Here is a 20451-nt window from a genome sequence, read left to right as displayed (position 1 = left end):
AGTTATGTTCCGCCAAGCTATACTCTAAAATAAACATGGTGTTCAACACATGTCTTGTTTTGAGGAGTTCAAGCATTCTTCATCTTGCGTTCCGGTAATGCTTTCTCTCTCATCTTTTGAGGTGGTGTTATGTCGCTCTTGACAATTTCCCTTCGTGTGTCATGATTAACAAGTTGTCCGGAATGACATATTTTAAACCCATCATTTTAAATTTGTTCATGAGATCCTTTGCAACCCATCAATCTCTTCATTGGAGTTATCTTGGGTTATATTTCACCTAAAGCTTTCCCTAAGGATTGTTGCTATTTATGGTGCTTATAAATGACCCAAGTTCTTCATTTATCCTCCCGGTGAAATAAGTTTCTCGTCTCCTTGTTGATATCAATCCAATCAATTGTTTCCGTTAGTGGCAGAATTTCACCTCATAATTTTCAGACATTTTTCATAAGCCCACAACAACCTTATTCTTTTGTTGTTTAATTTTCAACAACTCCATTCAATCCTTCTTTCTAAGGATGCCTTCAAATTCATTGGTGGTAGAAGTTGTCATTTTCTTCTACTTTCTTTCTTCCTAACGATCTAGCTTCTATTCTTTTGTTCCGGAGGCATTGTGATGTTGAACTCTTCGACCCATCATTCCATTTTTGTCAAAGATCATGTTTTTTCCTTTGCTTGTCCATTCAATCGGAGTGTCGTGTCCTCCATTCAAGTTCTCTCATGTTATCAAGTTCTGCCTCCCTTCTCAACCGGAGTGTTGTCTGAAATCTTTCTTACCCCTTGTGCCATTCTTTCAATAGTTCCGGAGGTAGTGTGTCGTTGATTTCATCAAGTATCCTCTCATCTTGTAATGTTCATGTTCAATTCCTTACATTTACAGTTGGAGTGCTGTCGAAATTATATCATTCTTATTCCTTCTCTATCTTGTTTTTACCGGAGTGTTGTGTCTATCATTCCTCTTCTAACCGAAGTCTCTTGCAAGTGCTTTCATTTTGCCAAGTTCATATTATTTGCCGTCCATTTCCAACTAGAGTGTTGTCATTATTGTTCTTTATCATTCCTTGTACATCTCGTTTCAACCGAAGTGCTTGCATGTACTTCTTGTCCATTGTTCTCATCATTCATAGCTCTACAAACTCCAAGGTTCACATGGTGTTCCTTGTTTCTCTTTTCTACCGGTGTGCTTTCATATTCTTTTGGTCTGTTAAGCTCCTGTTTCATGTCCTTCAACCTTCAATGTTCTCGCAATGTTCCTTGTTCCTCTTTTATAACAGGGCGTTTTCAACTTCTTGCATCTTTGTTGGATTCATTATTTCAATTTTTTTAACCTCTCAAGGTTCGTTGGTTTCACTCTTTTGTCGAGGAAGCAACTTTGTTTTACCTTTTGCTCTTCCGCTTCTCTCCGATGCCATCCTTAGATCTCGGGACGAGATCTCTTGTAAGTGGAGGAGTGTTTTGACGCCCCGAGCCCAATGCGCCAGATGTCTTCCAGTTATTTGCTATCATTGCCATGTCATTTGCTTGTGTGTTGCATCTTGCCATGTCATCATGTGCATTGCATCCTCATGTTTTGGAGACTTGCATCCATCCGGGTCTCCCAGTTCTACCTGTTGTCCGTTCTGAGCCCAGACACACTCGCACGCGCCCGCGGCACCTCCAAAATATTATTTCATAAGTGGCTGGAAACTGTTCTCAGAATGTGATGAAATTTGGTGTGCGGTGTTGTTTTGTTTTCACTAGGCCGCCTGCAAAGTTTCATTGCATTCGGAGTTTGTTTGATGACCCAACGGATAACTATAGAAGCAGTATAGCCAGTCTATTCGTCGGACGTTTTTGGTCTCCGAAAACACGTGCCGGGCTGCCCATCTTCCTCTGTTATCAGCCCAACCCTCCTACACAGCCCACCTATAGCCAACCTAGTCCCCCCCTCTGTCTGGAGCCATCCGATGATGATCGAACGGTCCGAAAACAGATGAAAACCCCCTCCTCTAGCCCCTTTCCTATTTAAACACCCCTCCCTTCCAAATTTGGGCATCCCTAACCTAGCCTACCTCTTCCCCTACCTCCCTGCCGCCTCCCTCCTCAATTTCCGCGCCTGTCCGCTCCCTCGCCGCCACTTGTCGCCGCCAGATCCGTCGCCGCCGCCACCTGAAACCACCAGCGCCGCCTTCCCTGACCTATCGCGCGCCTCCACGTCGCCCCAGCGCCCGGGCCAGCCAACCCCCGCGCACCACTTGTCCTCCTCGCGCCCCACTTCAGCAAATCCCGCGGAGCCCGCGCGGGGCCCACCTAAGCCCATCCAGGGCCCGAGCGTCTCGAGCCGCCGCCCGCACCCGAGGCTCACTCGCTCGATCCCGTTCTGGAACGGGGAGAGCGCCGCCGCCTCGTCTCCTCCCTGACCTCCCTCACGCGCCTCCCCGCCGGTGACTGGCACTGCCGGCGGCCTCCACGTGCACGAGGCGAGTGCACTGTGCCCCGCTCCTTCCTGGGTCGATATGAGACCATGGCCTCAACCCATGCTTCTCTATGTCCAGGCGACCCGCGCTCGGCCTTCTGCCTGCACCAAGACCGCTTCCCCATCGTCCAAGCATCGTCTGCCACCAAGACCGGCCGGATTCGGACGAACTCAAGCTCCATCACTCGGATCCGTGCCTGCCCTCCCGCTGGCCTTCGCATCTGCTTCCAGCGTCACCGTCACGCCAAGTCCAGCACCGCTGTGTCCTCTGCTTCCGGTGAGCCGTGCCTGCTCGTTCCCCCTCGTTGACCCGATCTGGGGCTAGCGTGGACGAGTGCCAGGCCTAGCTCGCCCGCGCAAAGCCCCCCCCCCCCGCCCCACCTCTGCCGCTTCACCTTGGCCTGCCTCCTCGTTGTGGGCCTCTGCACCGAATAGCCCAGTGGTGAGCAGCCCAGCGCCTAGCCAATTCAGCCAGAGTAACATTTTTTTCGCGGAACGTTTATGCTAATTTACGTGTGCATTACAGATTTGCAGAAAAACCATCTAACATCATGCATTTAATAATTCCACAACCGTGCATCGGCTTAAAATAATTTATATATGTAAAATGCTTAGAACTTCATCTAGTTTCATAATATGCTACTTTCATCCATGTTTATATGTTTAAATGGATTTTTGCACTAACTTGCATAAATGGCATGCTAAAATGATTTAATTCATAACTAATTAACTGTAGCTCGGTTTTAAATAAACTATATATGCAAATGGGGTAGAAAAATGCCTAGCTTAACATGGTGCACTCATATTGCATGTTTAACAACTCTAAAATATGGTTTGGGAAGAACAGTACCAAATTCATAATATGCATATGGGGATTTACCGGAAGTGTTGTTTGATATATCTGGCCACATTTAAACTTGCCTAAATGTGTAGTTTTATTATGCTTCACCTCTTGCCATGTTTAACAACATTTAACATTGTTGAGTACCTAAATGAGAGCGAACTAAATAACTTGAATGTGGTGTTTCGTCAATATGCAACTCATTACATATTGAGCTCCACTTAACTTGTAGTTCTGTTTGTGCACTTTTCCATGCCATGCATATTTAAAACCGGACATGCATCATCCTTGGTTATGCACCATGCCATGTTTATGCTTGTGGGTTTACCATGTTGCTTGCTTCTTTCCGGTTTGCTTCTCTCGTTAGCTTCGGTTTTGTTCCGGAGTTGTGAGGATTTGTTCGACTACGTCCATTTGTCTTCTTCATGGACTCGTTCTTCTTCCTTGCGGGATCTCGGGCAAGATGACCATTACCCTCGATATAACTTCTATCTTTGCTTGCTACTTGTTCGTTCTATCGCTATGTCGCGCTACCTACCACTTGTTTATCATGCCTCCCACATTGCCATGTCAAGCCTCTAACCCACCTTCCTAGCAAACCGTTATACTCTTGCCGCCTTAGTTTCCGTTATACTGGTGTTATGTTCCTTGATTTTGCGTTCCTTACGCGGTTGGGGTTATGGGACCCCCTTGACAGTTCGCTTTAATTAAAAATCCTCCAGCAAGGCCCAACCTTGGTTTTACATTTGCCTAACAACCTATAAATTTCCCTTGGGGTTGCAAACCTGAGGGTCTTCTTTATTTTAACCCCCCCGATAGCTCTCCAACGTATCTATATTTTTTGATTGTTCCATGCTATTAAATTATCAACCTTGGATGTTTTATATGCATTTATATGCTATTTTATATGATTTTTGGGACTAGCCTATTAACCTAGAGCCCAGTGCCAGTTTCTGTTTTTTCCTTGTTTTAAAGTATCGCAGAAAAGGAAAATCAAACAGAGTCCAATTGACCTGAAACTTCACGGAACTTATTTTTGGAACGAAAGCAATCCAGGAGTCTTGGAGTAGACGTCAGGGAAGCTTCCAGGAAGCCACGAGGCAGGGAGGCACGTCCCCCACCCTCGTGGTCCCCTTGTGGCTCCCCTGACCGACTTCTTTCGCCTATATATGTCCATATACCCTAAAAATATTGGGGAGCAGAATAGATCAGGAGTTCCGCCGCCAGAAGCCTCCGTAGCCACCGAAAACCAATCTAGACCCGTTCCGGCACCCTGCTGGAGGGGGGAATCCCTCTCTGGTGGCCATCTTCATTGTCCCGGTGCTCTACATGATGAGGAGGGAATAGTCCACCCTCGGGGTTGAGGGTATGTACCAGTAGCTATGTGTTTGATCTCTCTATCTCGTGTTCTTGATTTGGCACGATCTTGATGTATCGCGAGTTTTGCTATTATAGTTGGGTCTTATGATGTTTCTCCCCCTCTACTCTCTTATAATGGATTGAGTTTTCCTTTGAAGTTATCTTATCGGATTGAGTCTTTAAGGATTTGAGAACACTTGATGTATGTCTTGCACGTGCTTATCTGTGGTGACAATGTGATATCACGTGATACACTTGATGTATGTTTTGGTGATCAACTTGTGAGTTTTGTGATCTCGTGAACTTATGCATAGGGGTTGGCACACGTTTTCGTCTTGACTCTCCGGTAGAAACTTTGGGGCACTCTTTGAAGTTCTTTGTGTTGGTTGAATAGATGAATCTGAGATTTTGTGATGCATATCATATAATCATACCCCACGGATACTTGAGGTGACATTGGAGTATCTAGGTGACATTAGGGTTTTGGTTGATTTGTGTCTTAAGGTGTTATTCTAGTACGAACTCTAGGATAGATTGAACGGAAAGAATAGCTTCATGTTATTTTACTATGGACTCTTGAATAGATCGATCAGAAAGAATAACTTTGAGGTGGTTTCGTACCCAACAATAATCCCTTCGTTTGTTCTCCGCTATTAGTGACTTTGGAGTGACTCTTTGTTGCATGCTGAGGGATAGTTATATGATCCAATTATGTTATTATTGTTGAGAGAACTTGCACTAGTGAAAGTAAGAACCCTAGGCCTTGTTTCCTAGCATTGCAATACCGTTTACGCTCACTTTTACCACTTGCTACCTTGCTGTTTTTATATTTTCAGATTACAAAAACCTATATCTACCATCCATATTGCACTTGTATCACCATCTCTTCACCGAACTAGTGCACCTATACAATTTACCATTGTATTGGGTGTGTTGGGGACACAAGAGACTCTTGGTTATTTGGTTGCAGGGTTGTTTGAGAGAGACCATCTTCATCCTATGCCTCCCACGGATTGATAAACCTTAGGTCATCCACTTGAGGGAAATTTGCTACTGTCCTACAAACGACTGTACTTGGAGGCCCAACAATGTCTACAAGAAGAAGGTTGTGTAGTAGACATCACCCCCCCTAGGCCAGTGCTCCTCTGAGTGTTGGTCTGAACTGGGAGATGTCCGGCGCCCCCTGGGCAACCAGGGTCTATGCCAACCCGATGCCTGGCTCATCCGGTGTGCCCTGAGAATGAGATAAGTGCGACTCCTATCGGGATTTGTTGGCACATCGGGCGGTCTTGCTGGTCTTTGACACGTCTCCAACATATCTATAATTTTTTATCGTTCCATGCTATTACATTATCTATTTTGGATGTTTAATGGGCTTTAATATGCTCTTTTATATTATTTTTTGGACTAACCTATTAACCGGAGGCCCAGTGTCAGTTGTTGGTTTTTGCCTATTTCAGTGTTTCGCAGAAAAGGAATATCAAACGGAACCCAAACGGAATGAAACCTTCACGAGGATATTTCTTGGAACGAACGCAATCCAGGAGACTTGGAGTGGAAGTCAGAGATGCAAAGAGGCGGCCACGAGGCAGGAGGGCGCGCCCAGGGGGGTAGGCGCGCCCCGCACCCTCGTGGACCTCTCGTAGCTCCACCGACCTACTTCTTTCGCCTATATATACTCTTATACCCTAAAAACATCGAGAGGAGCCACGAAACGACTTTTCCACCATCGCAACCTTCTGTACCCGTGAGATCCCATCTTGGGGCCTTTTCCGGTGATCTGCCGGAGGGGGATTCGATCACGGAGGGCCTCTACATCAACACCATAGCTTCTCCGATGAAGCATGAGTAGTTTAGCACAGACCTTCGGGTCTATAGTTATTAGCTAGATGGCTTCTTCTGTCTCTTTGGTTCTCAATACAAAGTTCCCCTCGATATTCTTGGAGATCTATTCGACGTAATACTTTTTGCGGTGTATTTGCAGAGATCCGATGAATTGTGGGTTTATGATCAAGATTATCTATGAACAATATTTTATTCTTCTCAGAATTCTTATATGCATGATTTGATATCTTTGCAAGTCTCTTCGAATTATCAGTTTGGTTTGCTCTACTAGATTGATCTTTCTTACAATGGGAGAAGTGCTTAGCTTTGGGTTCAATATTGCGGTGCTCGATCCCAGTGACAGTAAGGGAACCGACACGTATTGTATTGTTGCCATCGAGGATAAAAAGATGGGGTTAATACACTACTAGGGAAAACCTTATACACAGAATTTTAGCAGTAGCGCTTGTTAAAAAGCGCACTACTGCTACACAACAGTAGTGCGTGCAGAATAACCGCGCTGCAGATACATATATAGCAGTAGCGCATCCCATGGTAAAAGTGCTACTACTAAAATTCCCACCACTAAGCCAATAGGCTACACATAGTAGTAGCGGTCTTTTAGAAACAGTGCTACCGCTAATATTGTTGTAGCAGCGCGTTTAGGTGTAAGGCGCTACTGCTAACGAAAAGAAAATAAAATGACAAACAAGAATAAAAGTAAATGAAAATGAAATAAATAGAAAAAGGAGAAAGGAAAAAATTAAAATGTAAAGAAAAATAAATGAAAAACGGGGGAAAAGGAGAAAGGCATACCAATACAATGTTTTCGGAAACGCGCTACTGCTAACTTAGCTATAGCGCGTTTTCGGAAACGCGCTACCGTTATGTTTCACTTAACCAGCGGTTTCCCTCCCCCCGGCCACCACTTCTCCCCCAAATCCCTCGCCCCACTTCGCCGCCGTCTCCCCAATTCACTATCGCCTCACTTCATCGCCGTCTCCTGCCGGCGTGGACGCCTGCAACCTCACCGTCTCCCCCCGAGGCCATCCTCATCCTCATCGCCGCCGCCCGAGGCCACCCTCAGCCTCACCGCCGCCACTCGAGGTCGCCCTCAGCCTCACCGCCGCCGCCCTCGACCTCACCGCCGCCCAAGCCCGCCAAGGACCATAGCTTCCTGAGTCCGAGCCCGCCCTCCCCGCCCCTGCCTCCGTCGCCGAGCACCTCCCCGCCACCGTCTCTCCCCTCTCTGTAAGCCCACCACTAGTCCTCTCTCCCCGCCATATAGTGATACTAGTAGATTTTAATTAGGTTAGGCAGTAGTGCTCCTAGTAGATGTTAATTAGATGTTTTTTAGTTAGGGAAGTAGCGTTTTGCTAGGTTAATTAGGTTAGTAGTGCTGCTAGTAGTAGTGGTACAGTAGGTTAATTAGGTGAAGTTAAATGAATAACCTAAATGAATGAAATTAGTAGTTAACTGAATTTTTTTCCTTTCATCATTATAGAGCACTAAAGTTAACTGAATTTTGTTCTATTAGTAGTTAAATGAATTTTCTTCTACACTTAGTTTTTGAATTAGCTTGTGAAATTTGGACATGTATATTTTGACATGTGGTTGCTCGTGTATATTTGGACGTGTGTTGCGGTGTCAAAGATGGATATTTGAACACTGCTTCCAGGGAATGAAGCCGAGTGGCCTATGTTTTGCCGGAATGTTGACTCATTTCCATTCCGGCAAATTTCAGGTGCTCGATTTGTCCACTTTTTAGCAAAGGTCATACCGAAATTTTCCGTGAATTCCGGCATGACTTGTGCTACAAACTAGGACATATCGAGTGCCCGGGATTTGCCGCACCGGGAAGGAGTCAATTTTCCTGCAAAACATAGGCCTTTTTATGTCATTATTCATTTTATTAGGTCTAGAATTAATTGACTAGATTTAATCGAAGGAAAAATGGCTAGCAGCGATGAAGGACAGGTTCTGGTGATTGTGACGACTTCTACCTGGCGGCAGACGAATTTTTTAGCCTTGCCGATGATCAACGGATGTTGTTGTTGGGCCCACCTATTGCATCATGGACTGATACCGACATGCAGACCGGCGATGAGACTGAGACCGGCACCGACACCGGCGCCGACATCGGCGCCGAGACTAGCGAAGCTGGCCTAGAACCGAAAGCAAAGAGGCCATGGTGCGCAAACCAGCTCCTGACTACTAGACTGGTGGTCACGGAGATGGACGACGACATTTTTGAGCCAATAGCGCCCAAGGAAGCACGATCGTGCTACGGTAATCAAATAGGCTGCATCGTACGGACAACCGCCACCATCAACGATGAGAAACTACAGAAGATAGATAATATGAGGCCCTCCCTCCTAAAGAAGCTGCACCAGATATTCTTGTTCCCGGACCGAAATGAAAAGGATTATAAATATCCAGATAAGCACCCGGCAATGAAGAAGATAAACAAACATGCCATGACCAAGTTAAGCGATGCGTTGGCCGCCTGGAAATCAAGGGTGAAACATCAGATTGTCAACCAAAAGGAACCCTACTCCAATATTGTAAAGGATAATCCTACAATCACGCAAGAGCACTTTGAAATATTCTAGGCGGCTTGCGAGGCTGAAGCTGCCAAAAAAGTCGAAGTACATGAAGGGGCTTCAATAGAGGAACATGGGGCGCCACCACCTCGGAAGCCTTGGTTACGACGGGAAGAGGTCCATATGGGCCAAGGAGGACGTGGAATGCGGAAGTCTGGGCATCCCAGACCCCTTGGCGGACTTCACCATCCCGCAGGAGCGTGACATCCTCAAGGCACGACACCATTGGGACTCAGTCAAGAAGGTTTTCAATATGTACCCGATCACGATGGAGTTCATGAGACTGCTGGTAATTTTAGTTTCTGATCAATTCGACTACACGTTTAGTCATATTTGTGGATGATCCTTGTTCCTTTTGCAGATAGAGCAACACAGGATTGCGGACGAAAGCAACTCGCTGCCTGAGGCGTTGGCGAGGCCCAAGTGGGACACCCCATTCAACCGGGTGTTGAACATGTTGAAACGACTCCCGGTGGACACTCGGCCGTCGTATGTACGCATGCACGGTGTCAGATACGGCGCCATGTGGAATAAGTAATACCATGAGACCACGGAGGAGAGAAAGGAAAGAGGGAGGTTAACTAAAGAAAACATCGACAAGAAGGTTGAGATTGCAGTTGAGAAGAAATTAATTGAGACAGTCGCAACAGCGGTAGCTGTCGCAAAACAGGTCGTTGCAGATATGTCTAGTGCCTTGGTTCCGGCCGTTTTCAATTGGAGCAGGCAAAATCCAGAAAAAAATGCAGAGGAATTTCCCCTTGCCGACTTCTTCGGGGGCAGCTCGACTAGTGTTGCACCAGCACCTGCACCTGCTCCGGCACCGGCCCCCGCACGGACGTGCTTGGTGGTGCTTCGTCTTTGGCTGAGCTCGACGCCCTCACGGTATCTGTCACACCGGCCCTCTTAAATAAATGTATAATCTCCCGTTTTCGTTTCCTTCGGATATCTCACGTCGCAGACATGTCTTTGCAGGCGGACGTAACCCCGTGCACCATATTGTACACCATTGGCAACCAGAAGGTGGACGTGGGGAAGGTGACGATAATGAAGTCGAAAGAACCATTGTTCCACGGCCGGCCGATCCCCCCGGACGTCTTCAAGGTTTCTATGGCCAATGTCAAACCGGGCCACGAGAATTTGGCTCCTTTGGTACTAGGGGGATGACGATGAGACCCCACGGCGGCTTGGTGATTGCAATGGGTGGGTCCTATTGTGGCCGAAAAGTCTGCTTCGTTTGGAGGCGGCCGGGAGCACACCCACGAGCACGCAGTTAGGTATGAACATCAACACCCCACCTACCCAATTAGCGTTGGCTGTCGTGCTGGGTGATAGCGGACGGGGTGAGGAAGTGGCTCCATTAGTCGCTGGTGACGTCGCCATAGATGAGGATGATGATGACGACGACACTGAGTAGTATCTCAATACTAGCGCCTACTCACGGTTTGAGCGTCATGAGTCGGTGCCTGAATTGCCACCTCCGGAGGCTAAACGTATTATAGACGACCTTCTAGTAGCAAAGAAGCCTAGGAAGAAAGCGAGGAAAGGCAACCAAGCTGCTTCTATGATCCAGCCGCCTCAGCACCCTCGGGTTCAATACCGTATGGATATCCCCGGTGTGGCAAAATGGCATATCCCCGCTCAACCAATCCTACCTAAAGCAGCGCTAGGGGCCAGATTTGGCGATCTAAGGAGAATTCATGACGATGTGTTGCGGATAGAGAAAGGCCTCATCACCTCAAAAATCCAGGATACCCACTCTACGTGGTTAACACGCCGTGGCAATTTTCGTACGTCGACACATTCCCCGCGGAGAAGTTCTTCCTTCGATTCGATTACATCTTCGACATGTTTCACTTGAAGAAGCTGGATTTTATGTTTGTACGCCTTTATGCTATGCACATGAACTACCTCATCGGGGTTGAGCAGATACCTCATATCTGTGTCGCTGACCCATACTTCATGCACGAGGGCTTATTGGGAGTCTGCGCAAAGCACCGTTGAGGGAGTCCTGGATTATGGGGTCTCTGGACAGCCGGACTATATCCTTTGGCCGGACTGTTGGACTATGAAGATATGAGATTGAAGACTTTGTCCCGTGTCCGGATGGGACTTTACTTGGCGTGGAAGTCAAGCTAGGCAATACGGATATGTATATCTCCTCTTTTGTAACCGACCTTGTGTAACCCTAGCCCCCTCCGGTGCCTATATAAACCGAAGGGTTTTAGTCCGTAGGAGAACATACAATCATACCATAGGCTAGCTTTTAGGGTTTAGCCCCTCTGATCTCGTGGTAGATCGACTCTTGTAATACTCATATCATCAAGAACAATCAAGCAGGACGTAGGGTATTACCTCCATCAAGAGGGCCATAACCTGGGTAAAACATCGTGTCCCCTGCCTCCTGTTACCATCCGTCTTAGACACACAGTTCGGGACCCCCTACCCGAGATCCGCCGGTTTTGACACCGAAATTGGTGCTTTCATTGAGAGTTCCACTGTGTCATCACCATAAGGCTTCATGGCTCCTTCGATCATCGCTAGCGATACGGTCCAGGGTGAGACTTTCCTCCCCAGACAGATCTTCATATTCGGCGACTTTGCACTGCGGGCCAATTCGCTTGGCCTCCTGGAGAAGATTGAGAGCTACGCCCCTGGCCATCAGGTCCGATTCGAAAACTTGAACTACATGGCCGACATCCGCGGAGACATGATCTTCGATGGATTCAGGCCCATGTCGGACATGCCGTATAGTTGTGATGAGCATGATGTAACTCTACCGTCGGACAATGTTCGGGAGATCGCATCTGCAACTACTCCATCCATCAATCTGGAGCAAGTCGCGCCATCCAAGAGTGGAGGGATGGACCCTGTCGTGGAATTGTCACGGCAGATGTCCTTAGTGTCAGGACTTAGTCGCGAGGCCAGCGCATCTATGTGGTAGCTTGAGAGGGGTTGAGTGGGACGAGAGACGCGAGGTTTTACCCAGGTTCGGCCCCTCACGGTGGAGGTAAAAGCCTTCGTCCTGCTTCATTGATATTGATGATGATAATGATCACGGTTACAAGAGTGCTCTATCTTGAGAGCTATTGTCTAAACCTAACTTGTCCAACTCGTGGAACTTGTCAATCTTGTCCCTTTTGGGGAGCCCTGCCCCTCCTTATATATGTTGGAGGGGCGGGTTACATGTAGAGTCCTATTAGGATTAGGACTGGTCTATCTCTAATACAAACCGGATACAAGTCCAGATCTTATCTCCTTGTGAGATAATGTTCATCATGCCTTTCCTCTTAAACCGGCCCACTGTTCAAATGTGAACCGGCCTTTTGGGCCTTGGGCCTTGTCATCCATCTGTCCCGCACGCCGGATCACCAGTGAATCATAATGACCAGGTGGGTTGCTTGTAAACCGCCAGGTCAGGGCGGGTCGCCAGTAACTCGCCAAGTATCAGCGGGGTCTTCAAATAAACCGCCAAGTCCGGCCGGGTTAACTTCCGGCCGGTTTACACCGTGGGGTATATCCCCGACATTTGCCCCCAAGTTTAGCTTGGATTTATTCATGGTAAACTTATGCTGCAAAATAAACACAAGAACAGATTTGACAGGTTATGCTCCGGGTTAAGAATTTTTGTAAACCGGTACCTGATCATCCTTAAGTCCTTGTTATTTCCTCCTTCTGGGAAATCTGAGTCAACAGACCAGCTTCATAATCAATTTGCCGACATTGGTTTGTCACCGAGAAATATTGTGAAGAATAACTCCTTTGACTCAGCTCCCAAAGCGCCGGTTTAAGAAATATGGGTTTGAAAATACTTATCTGATATTTAGCCGGTTTGAAGATGTAAAACTTGCCGGTTTAATATTACCAAAATGGCCGGTTTATAAATATTGATGGCGCCGGGTCATAATTGTTGTCGACACCGGGTCATGTAATTGATCTTCCTGATTTTCTTAAAACTGATAAAATGAAGATGTTCCTCCTTTATATGCATAATACCTATAGCCCCCAAGTCTTAAGAGGAGAACATAATGATAACTTAAGACTTGCTCAAATAAGTGTTTCAACCATGAAGAAATCCGGTTTGTTTATCTCAATCATATAAACTGAATACTCCATATATGTAGCCCCCAAGTGCCGGGTTGTCATGCTTGCAGCAACCTGGAACTTGCAATTGCTTATAAAAACTTCAATCAGTGTAGCCCCCAAGGGCCGGGTCATTATGCAATAATGAGCAGGGACTTTGTAAGTATAATCTTGTGAACTTTGAACAGCAACGTGTGGCCCCCAAGGGCCGGCTTAGTAAGATAATACTGAACCGGGACTTGATATATATACTTTAATGAAAATAACATATTATAATGTAGCTTCCATTGTAGGGCTTGAACCCACGTCCACAAGGTTAAGAGCTTTGTGCTTTACCAACTGAGCAATGGATTCTTCAATATTATGGACTAAAACTTGTGTACCTTGAATTGTTGATAGGAGCAATTGGTAGCCCCCAAGGGCCGGCTCATTATAATATGATGAGTCGGGTCTTCAATAAGACTAGTAAAAATGACCTTGCATTAGCCCCCAAGTGTCATGGTGCATGCTTGCAGCGACATGAGACTTGCATGTAATCTCAATTTGAATAATGTAGCCCCCAAGTGCCGGGTTGTAAGCCTGCAGCGACTCGGGACTATTCCTTCCATTGTAGAATAAAGCATATCCTTTGATAAAAGAGAAGCCATTGCGCTATAGCGACTTTGAAAACCTTAATAATAAAAATCCAGCCATGTTGGCTATTCAAGATAATATAATCCGGTATGAAAACCTTATTCATTCAACATCATAATGAAATTTCAGCCAAGTTTGGCTATTTGAATAATATAACCCAATGATTTATAAGTGATATAACACGATGCTTTTAGCAAAGCGAACTCAAGGGGTAAACCGGAGGCCGCTTTAGAGCAACTCCGTGTAACCTCACATGATGTAAAAACCAGGGACCCCGCTTTATGAAGCAGAAGCCCCCATGTGATCAATTATATGTCAGGCCAGTAAGGCGGAGTATCCATGTTTGAACCGCACATCGTGGCAGCAGGTCCTCTTCGGCAATTTTTAACTTTTTGCAAGAGATAAATTCTTCTTTGAACCGGGATCTTGAACCGGATATTGAGATCTTCAAAGCTTTGTGGGAGACATCTTTCCCTTGAACCGGATTTCAAACCGGAATCCTTATTTTTAGCCGGAAATTTTCTGACGGCCTTTAAACTCGAACTTGCGAGAAGTAAATTCCCTTTTGAACAGGACATTGTTAAACCGGATTTGAGCGCTTCAGAGCTTTGTAGGAGAATATTTTTCTTGAACCGGATTGCAAACCGGAGTCATTTCTGATGACCTGGAACTTCATCGAGCCAGGATTTTATAACTGTCATATACTTTCTAAGCCAGAAATTTTCTGACGGCCTTTAAACTTTCATCAATATAACAATAGCCTCCGGGACCGGGTTATCTTTCCCTCCATCATCCTGGGGTTCTTAAATTTGCTGAAACTGGCAAGATTCGCTGAGTCATGTCATTGTAGCCTCCAAATCTCAAAGGTGACTCGAGGAGCTGGCTTGAGACTTCCCATATTTGACCGTGATATAAACCGGCATAACTTGTATATCATTGGCGTTGATAGCACTATGTGAATCCATATAAGGTTGAGGTGACTGAGGCGGGTTGTAAATGATCCCATATGAGCCGTGTCAGCAACTCGGCCAATGGTTTCCTCCAACTGAAGATTTGAAGTTAAAATTGTAGTGGCGGCGACTTGTGCGCCTGCCCATTGAACCATCCAGTGCAAACGGCGGTTTGATGATAATTTGTCTCCAATTTGAAAGAAAACCGGGCTACCCAAGCTGTGACTTTGCTCATACCCAATAAACAGCTCATGCAGACAGGTGCGGCCCGGGTATTGTTGATGTAGACAGGCCCGGCGAGAGCATGGACGACAAAAGCCGACCGGCAACATCAGAGGTAGCCTCGGATAGATTGAATTCGGCCGCGGCATTGTAAACCGGTGCGGACGGGGAAAATCTTCACCGGTGTTGTAAAACCGCACAGAACAGGCGAGTTAATCGCGGGTGCGGTCCCGGTGAGTCGAAGTAGTCCGGGCCACAAGGGCGCACGTCTTGCACACATATTCTTTGATCATTGTGGCACGGTCATATGCTAACATGCCAGTAATTACGCAATTTATATATCCATGATCCGGCCATCGGCTTTGCAATGACCAATTGTCCTGCATATAAAATGCAAAGAAAGTAATTGGCTCTTGGACAAAAACAATATGTGCTAAATTATACTTAGAGGGATATCACCTGATTCGCCCGAACAACAGATGAGTCGGCTGCGGCATGAGCCAGTGCGGATAGGGAAGTCGGCACCGGTATTGTAAACCGGCACAGACGGGAGAATCGGCCGCGACGCTGCAGGCCGGCGCAAACACGCGAGTCGGCCGCAGGCACGGACAGATGGAAAACGAAACAGCGGGGGAGGGTGCACGTGTATCCGTCGAGCAACATGGCACAGAAAGAAAAGCAGTGTAAAACTATGCTGGCGTGCGCTCCATATCCGTGGCATAACTATACCACGGTCATGGATACTTATCTTGCATAAAAAAAATATTGCAGGACAAAATAATTGTTTTCACAAATTAATATATATTGTTAAAATAGACTGGACAAATATCACCTAATGTTTGAACAAGAGATGATCTGGTCATATCGCCATGAACAGTAAGCCATTGTCCTGTTTTTCTTGGACAAAATATGACTTGAGCGTACGTCTGCCGGAACACACACGACGCGTCGGCCATGCATAGAGCTGCAGCAGTGGGGGAACGGCCAGGTCAACCCAGGCTGGTTTGACCCAGTTGTGGATGTAGTACGTAGACTTGGCAAGATGTGCTAGTATGGTATCTAGACTTTTGGATTTGTTGGATGCATGTAGATGTAGCACTGATGGTCTTCCCGTGAGTTGTTGTTTGTTTCAACTTTCTCAGGTAGTTGACTTGCTTTTGGCAGTTGATGTACCAGTCCGTCTCGGGATTGATTTTTCTAGCTGCAATTTGATGGTAGTGGCCCGCGGTTTGACAGCGGCCACTTCAACAAACAAATGACTGCCGCCTTGGCAATTTTCCCGTGATAGAGAATCCTTTCGGCCCGTACTTCTAGCAGCACCCCTGGAATCAATCTGGTTTCAGATTAGACTGCCTGTCGGTCTTGTCAACTCGGCGAATTCGCTGGTTTCCTCGTTGGAGCTTGGTCCTCCTTGGTCCCGGCTCCTTCCAGCAAGACACCAAGATCGATCTGGCTCAGATTTCTTAATTGTATAGGGAACAACGCCTGTCGGTCTCGGCGGATCGTAGGATGGCAGTAGCAAACGCACATAAGCGTAGCGATCCTGAGTCTTCTTGAACCTTAACCTTGTACTATCCGCTCCAAAAATTAATCATGATTCAACGATGAATTTTACCGGCTCTGCTCAAAGTTACCCTATGCCGGGTTGTCCTGCTTGCCTCTTCTTCTTCTTCTTCTTCTTCTTCATCTAGTCAACTGCGAGCTTCTTGATCCATATGAGAGATCCCTCCAAGAACTCAACACCACCGTACACAGGCCCACGGTGGGCGCCAACTGTCGTGGAATTGTCACGGCAGATGTCCTTAGTGTCAGGACTTATTCGCGAGGCCAGCGCATCTATGTGGTAGCTTGAGAGGGGTTGGAGTGGGACGAGAGACGCGAGGTTTTACCCAGGTTCGGCCCCTCACGGTGGAGGTAAAAGCCTTCGTCCTTGCTTCATTGATATTGATGATGATAATGATCACGGTTACAAGAGTGCTCTATCTTGAGAGCTATTGTCTAAACCTAACTTGTCCAACTCGTGGAACTTGTCAATCTTGTCCCTTTTGGGGAGCCCTGCCCCTCCTTATATATGTTGGAGGGGCGGGTTACATGTAGAGTCCTATTAGGATTAGGACTGGTCTATCTCTAATACAAACCGGATCCAAGTCCAGATCTTATCTCCTTGTGAGATAATGTTCCTCATTCCTTTCCTCTTAAACCGGCCCACCGTTCAAACGTGAACCGGCCTTTTGGGCCTTGGGCCTTGTCATCCATCTGTCCCGCACGCCGGATCACCAGTGAATCATAATGACCAGGTGGGTTGCTTGTAAACCGCCAGGTTAGGGCGGGTCGCCAGTAACTCGCCAAGTATCAGCGGGGTCTTCAGATAAACCGCCAAGTCCGGCCGGGTTAACTTCCGGCCGGTTTACACCGCAGGGTATATCCCCGACAGACCCCGCCATGGAGACCACACTCTCAGTGGCGTTAGAGCCAGATACTGAGTTCACTCCTTATGAGAGCCGTGTCGCCGAACCACTTGATTCATCTCCGGCCATGGACTCCGGGCCGCTCATATCCTTGCCCGTCGAATCCGACTGGGCGCCAATCATGGAGTTCACCTCTGCGGATATTTTTCAGCACTCACCTTTCGGAGATGTGCTAAATTCATTAAGGTCTCTCTCCTTGTCAGAAGAACCTTGGACGAACTATGTCCGGATAGAATGGGATGCGGACGACGAAGAAATTCGATGCCCACCCACCACCCACTTAGTAGCCACTGTCGATGACTTAACCGACATGCTCGACTTCGGCTCCGAAGACTTCGACGGTATGGACGACGAAGCCGGAGACGAACAGGATCCACCGCCCTCGGGGCACTGGACTGCCACCTCATCATATGATATATACATGGTGGACACCCCCAAAGAAGCCAATGGCGACGAGACAGTGGAGGATGACCCCTCCAAGAAGCAACCCAAGCGCCGACGTCAGCGGCGCCACTCTAAGTCCCGCCATAGCAAGAGCAGTGATACCGGCACAGGAGATAATAACACTCCGGATAGCGTCGAAGACAACAACAATCCCCTCCAGCACGGTGCAGAACTAGAGGATGAACAAGCTAGCCCTCCAGAGCAGGCAGCAGATGGAGAACCGGAGGAGGACAATTACATGCCTCTCTCCGAAGACGAGGCGAGCCTCGCGACGACGAGTTTATCGTGCCTGAGGACCCCGTCGAGCAAGAGCGCTTCAAGCGCCGGCTTATGGCCACGGAAAATAGCCTAAAGAAGAAACAGCAACAGCTTCAAGCTGATCAAGACTTGCTAGCAGACAGGTGGACCAAAGTCCTTGCGGCCAAGGAGCATGAACTCGAGCGCCCGTCCAAGAGTTACCTACAACGCAGGTTACTACCTCACCTCGAGGAGGAAGCATTTAAACCTCATTCACTAGTGTACGATGTGGCTGACCGGCCACTACGCGGCCGAGCCAGGGAGGCGTTTCAGCCCAAAGATCAGACCGCACCCCGCCGCCACTCAGTCAAAAATACTAAGGCCCGGGGCAACACAGAAGACATGCGAGACATCTTGGACAGTAAGGCAAAAATCGCAAGGTCAATATACGGGACACGAGCACGTGAGCCCACACGGGACGATGATCGTCGTGTAGGATACACCAATAGTAAATCCATCCGGGCCGAATACAGCAGACAAGACTCATACGAACTACGTCGGGATATAGCCCGGCACAGAGGTACCGCACACCCCCTATGCTTCACTGATGAAGTTATGAATCATGAATTCCCGGAGGGTTTCAAACCCGTAAATATCGAATCATATGATGGCACAACAGATCCCGCTATATGGATTGAAGATTTCCTCCTTCACATCCACATGGCTCGTGGTGATGATCTACATGCCATCAAGTACCTCCCACTAAAACTCAAAGGACCAGCTCGGCATTGGCTGAATAGCTTGCCAGCAGATTCCGTTGGCAGTTGGGAGGATCTGGAAGATGCATTTCTTGACAATTTCCAGGGCACTTATGTGCGGCCGCCGGATGCTGGTGACTTGAGCCACATAACCCAGCAGCCAGAGGAATCGGCCAGTCAATTCTGGACACGGTTCCTGACTAAGAAAAATCAAATTGTAGACTGTCCGGATGCAGAGGCCCTAGCGGCATTCAAGCATAACATCCGCGACGAGTGGCTCACCCGCCACCTCGGCCAGGAGAAGCCGAAATCTATGGCAGCCCTCACGACACTCATGACCCGCTTTTGCGCGGGCAAGGACAGCTGGCTGGCTCGCAGCAACAACACTTCGAGGAATCCGGATACCTCGGATACCAAAGATGCTAACGGTAGGCAGTGTCGTAATAGACCAAAGTGCCGCAATAACGGCGATAACACCGAAGATACGGCAGTTAATGCCGGATTCAGAGGTTCTAGATCCGGTCAGCGGAAATAGCCATTTAAAAGAAATGCTCCGGCTCCGTCCAGTCTGGATCGCATACTGGATCGCTCGTGTCAAATCCATGGCACCCCCGACAAGCCAGCCAATCACACCAACAGAGAATGTTGGGTGTTCAAGAAGGCCGGCAAGTTAAATGCCGAGAATAAGGACAAGGGGCCGCACAGCGATGACGAGGAGGAGCCCCGGGCGCCGAACACAGGAGGACAGAAGGGGTTTCCCCCACAAGTGAAGACGGTGAACATGATATACGCTACCCACATTCCCAAGAGGGAGCGGAAGCGTGCACTAAGGGACGTCTGTGCGATGGAGCCCGTCGCCCCAAAGTTCAACCCATGGTCTGCCTGTCCGATCACCTTCGATCGCAGGGACCACCCAACTAGCATCCGTCATGGCGAATCCGCCGCACTGGTCCTAGACCCCATCATTGACGGATTTCACCTCACTCGAGTCCTTATGGATGGCGGCAGCAGCCTGAACCTGATTTATCAGGATACAGTGCGAAAAATGGGTATCGACCCCTCGAGAATCAAACCCAGCAAAACCACCTTTAAAGGCGTCATCCCAGGTGTAGAGGCCCATTGCACAGGCTCAATCACACTGGAAGTGGTCTTCAGATCACCGGATAACTTCCGAAGTGAAGAGTTAATCTTCGACATCGTCCCGTTTCGCGGTGGCTATCATGCACTGCTCGGACGGACATCATTTGCAAAATTCAATGCAGTGCTGCATTACGCATACCTCAAGCTCAAGATGCCACTATTTATGCATAGCTTGCCCTGTTTTTCACTATCTATGCATAGCTTGCCCTGGGATAGGAAATTTTGAATTGTCCTACTTTATGCTTATTGCACTACTTGTACCAGTACGCTTCGACGTATTATTCAAATAACAATGCATATCATTAATCTGTCATTGCATTATTTAAGTTTTTCTCCTTTCTCTTATACGCCCATTTACGACAATCCGCACCCGCACATTCGGGTATGGTCAGTACGCCAGGGGCTCTTGTTTACCCCACAATACGGCGCAGGAAGTCCGA

The sequence above is a fragment of the Triticum urartu genome, chromosome 5 (assembly GCF_003073215.2).
Source record: "Triticum urartu cultivar G1812 chromosome 5, Tu2.1, whole genome shotgun sequence".
Classification (NCBI taxonomy): Eukaryota; Viridiplantae; Streptophyta; class Magnoliopsida; order Poales; family Poaceae; genus Triticum; species Triticum urartu.
This window is presented reverse-complemented; position numbering follows the sequence as displayed.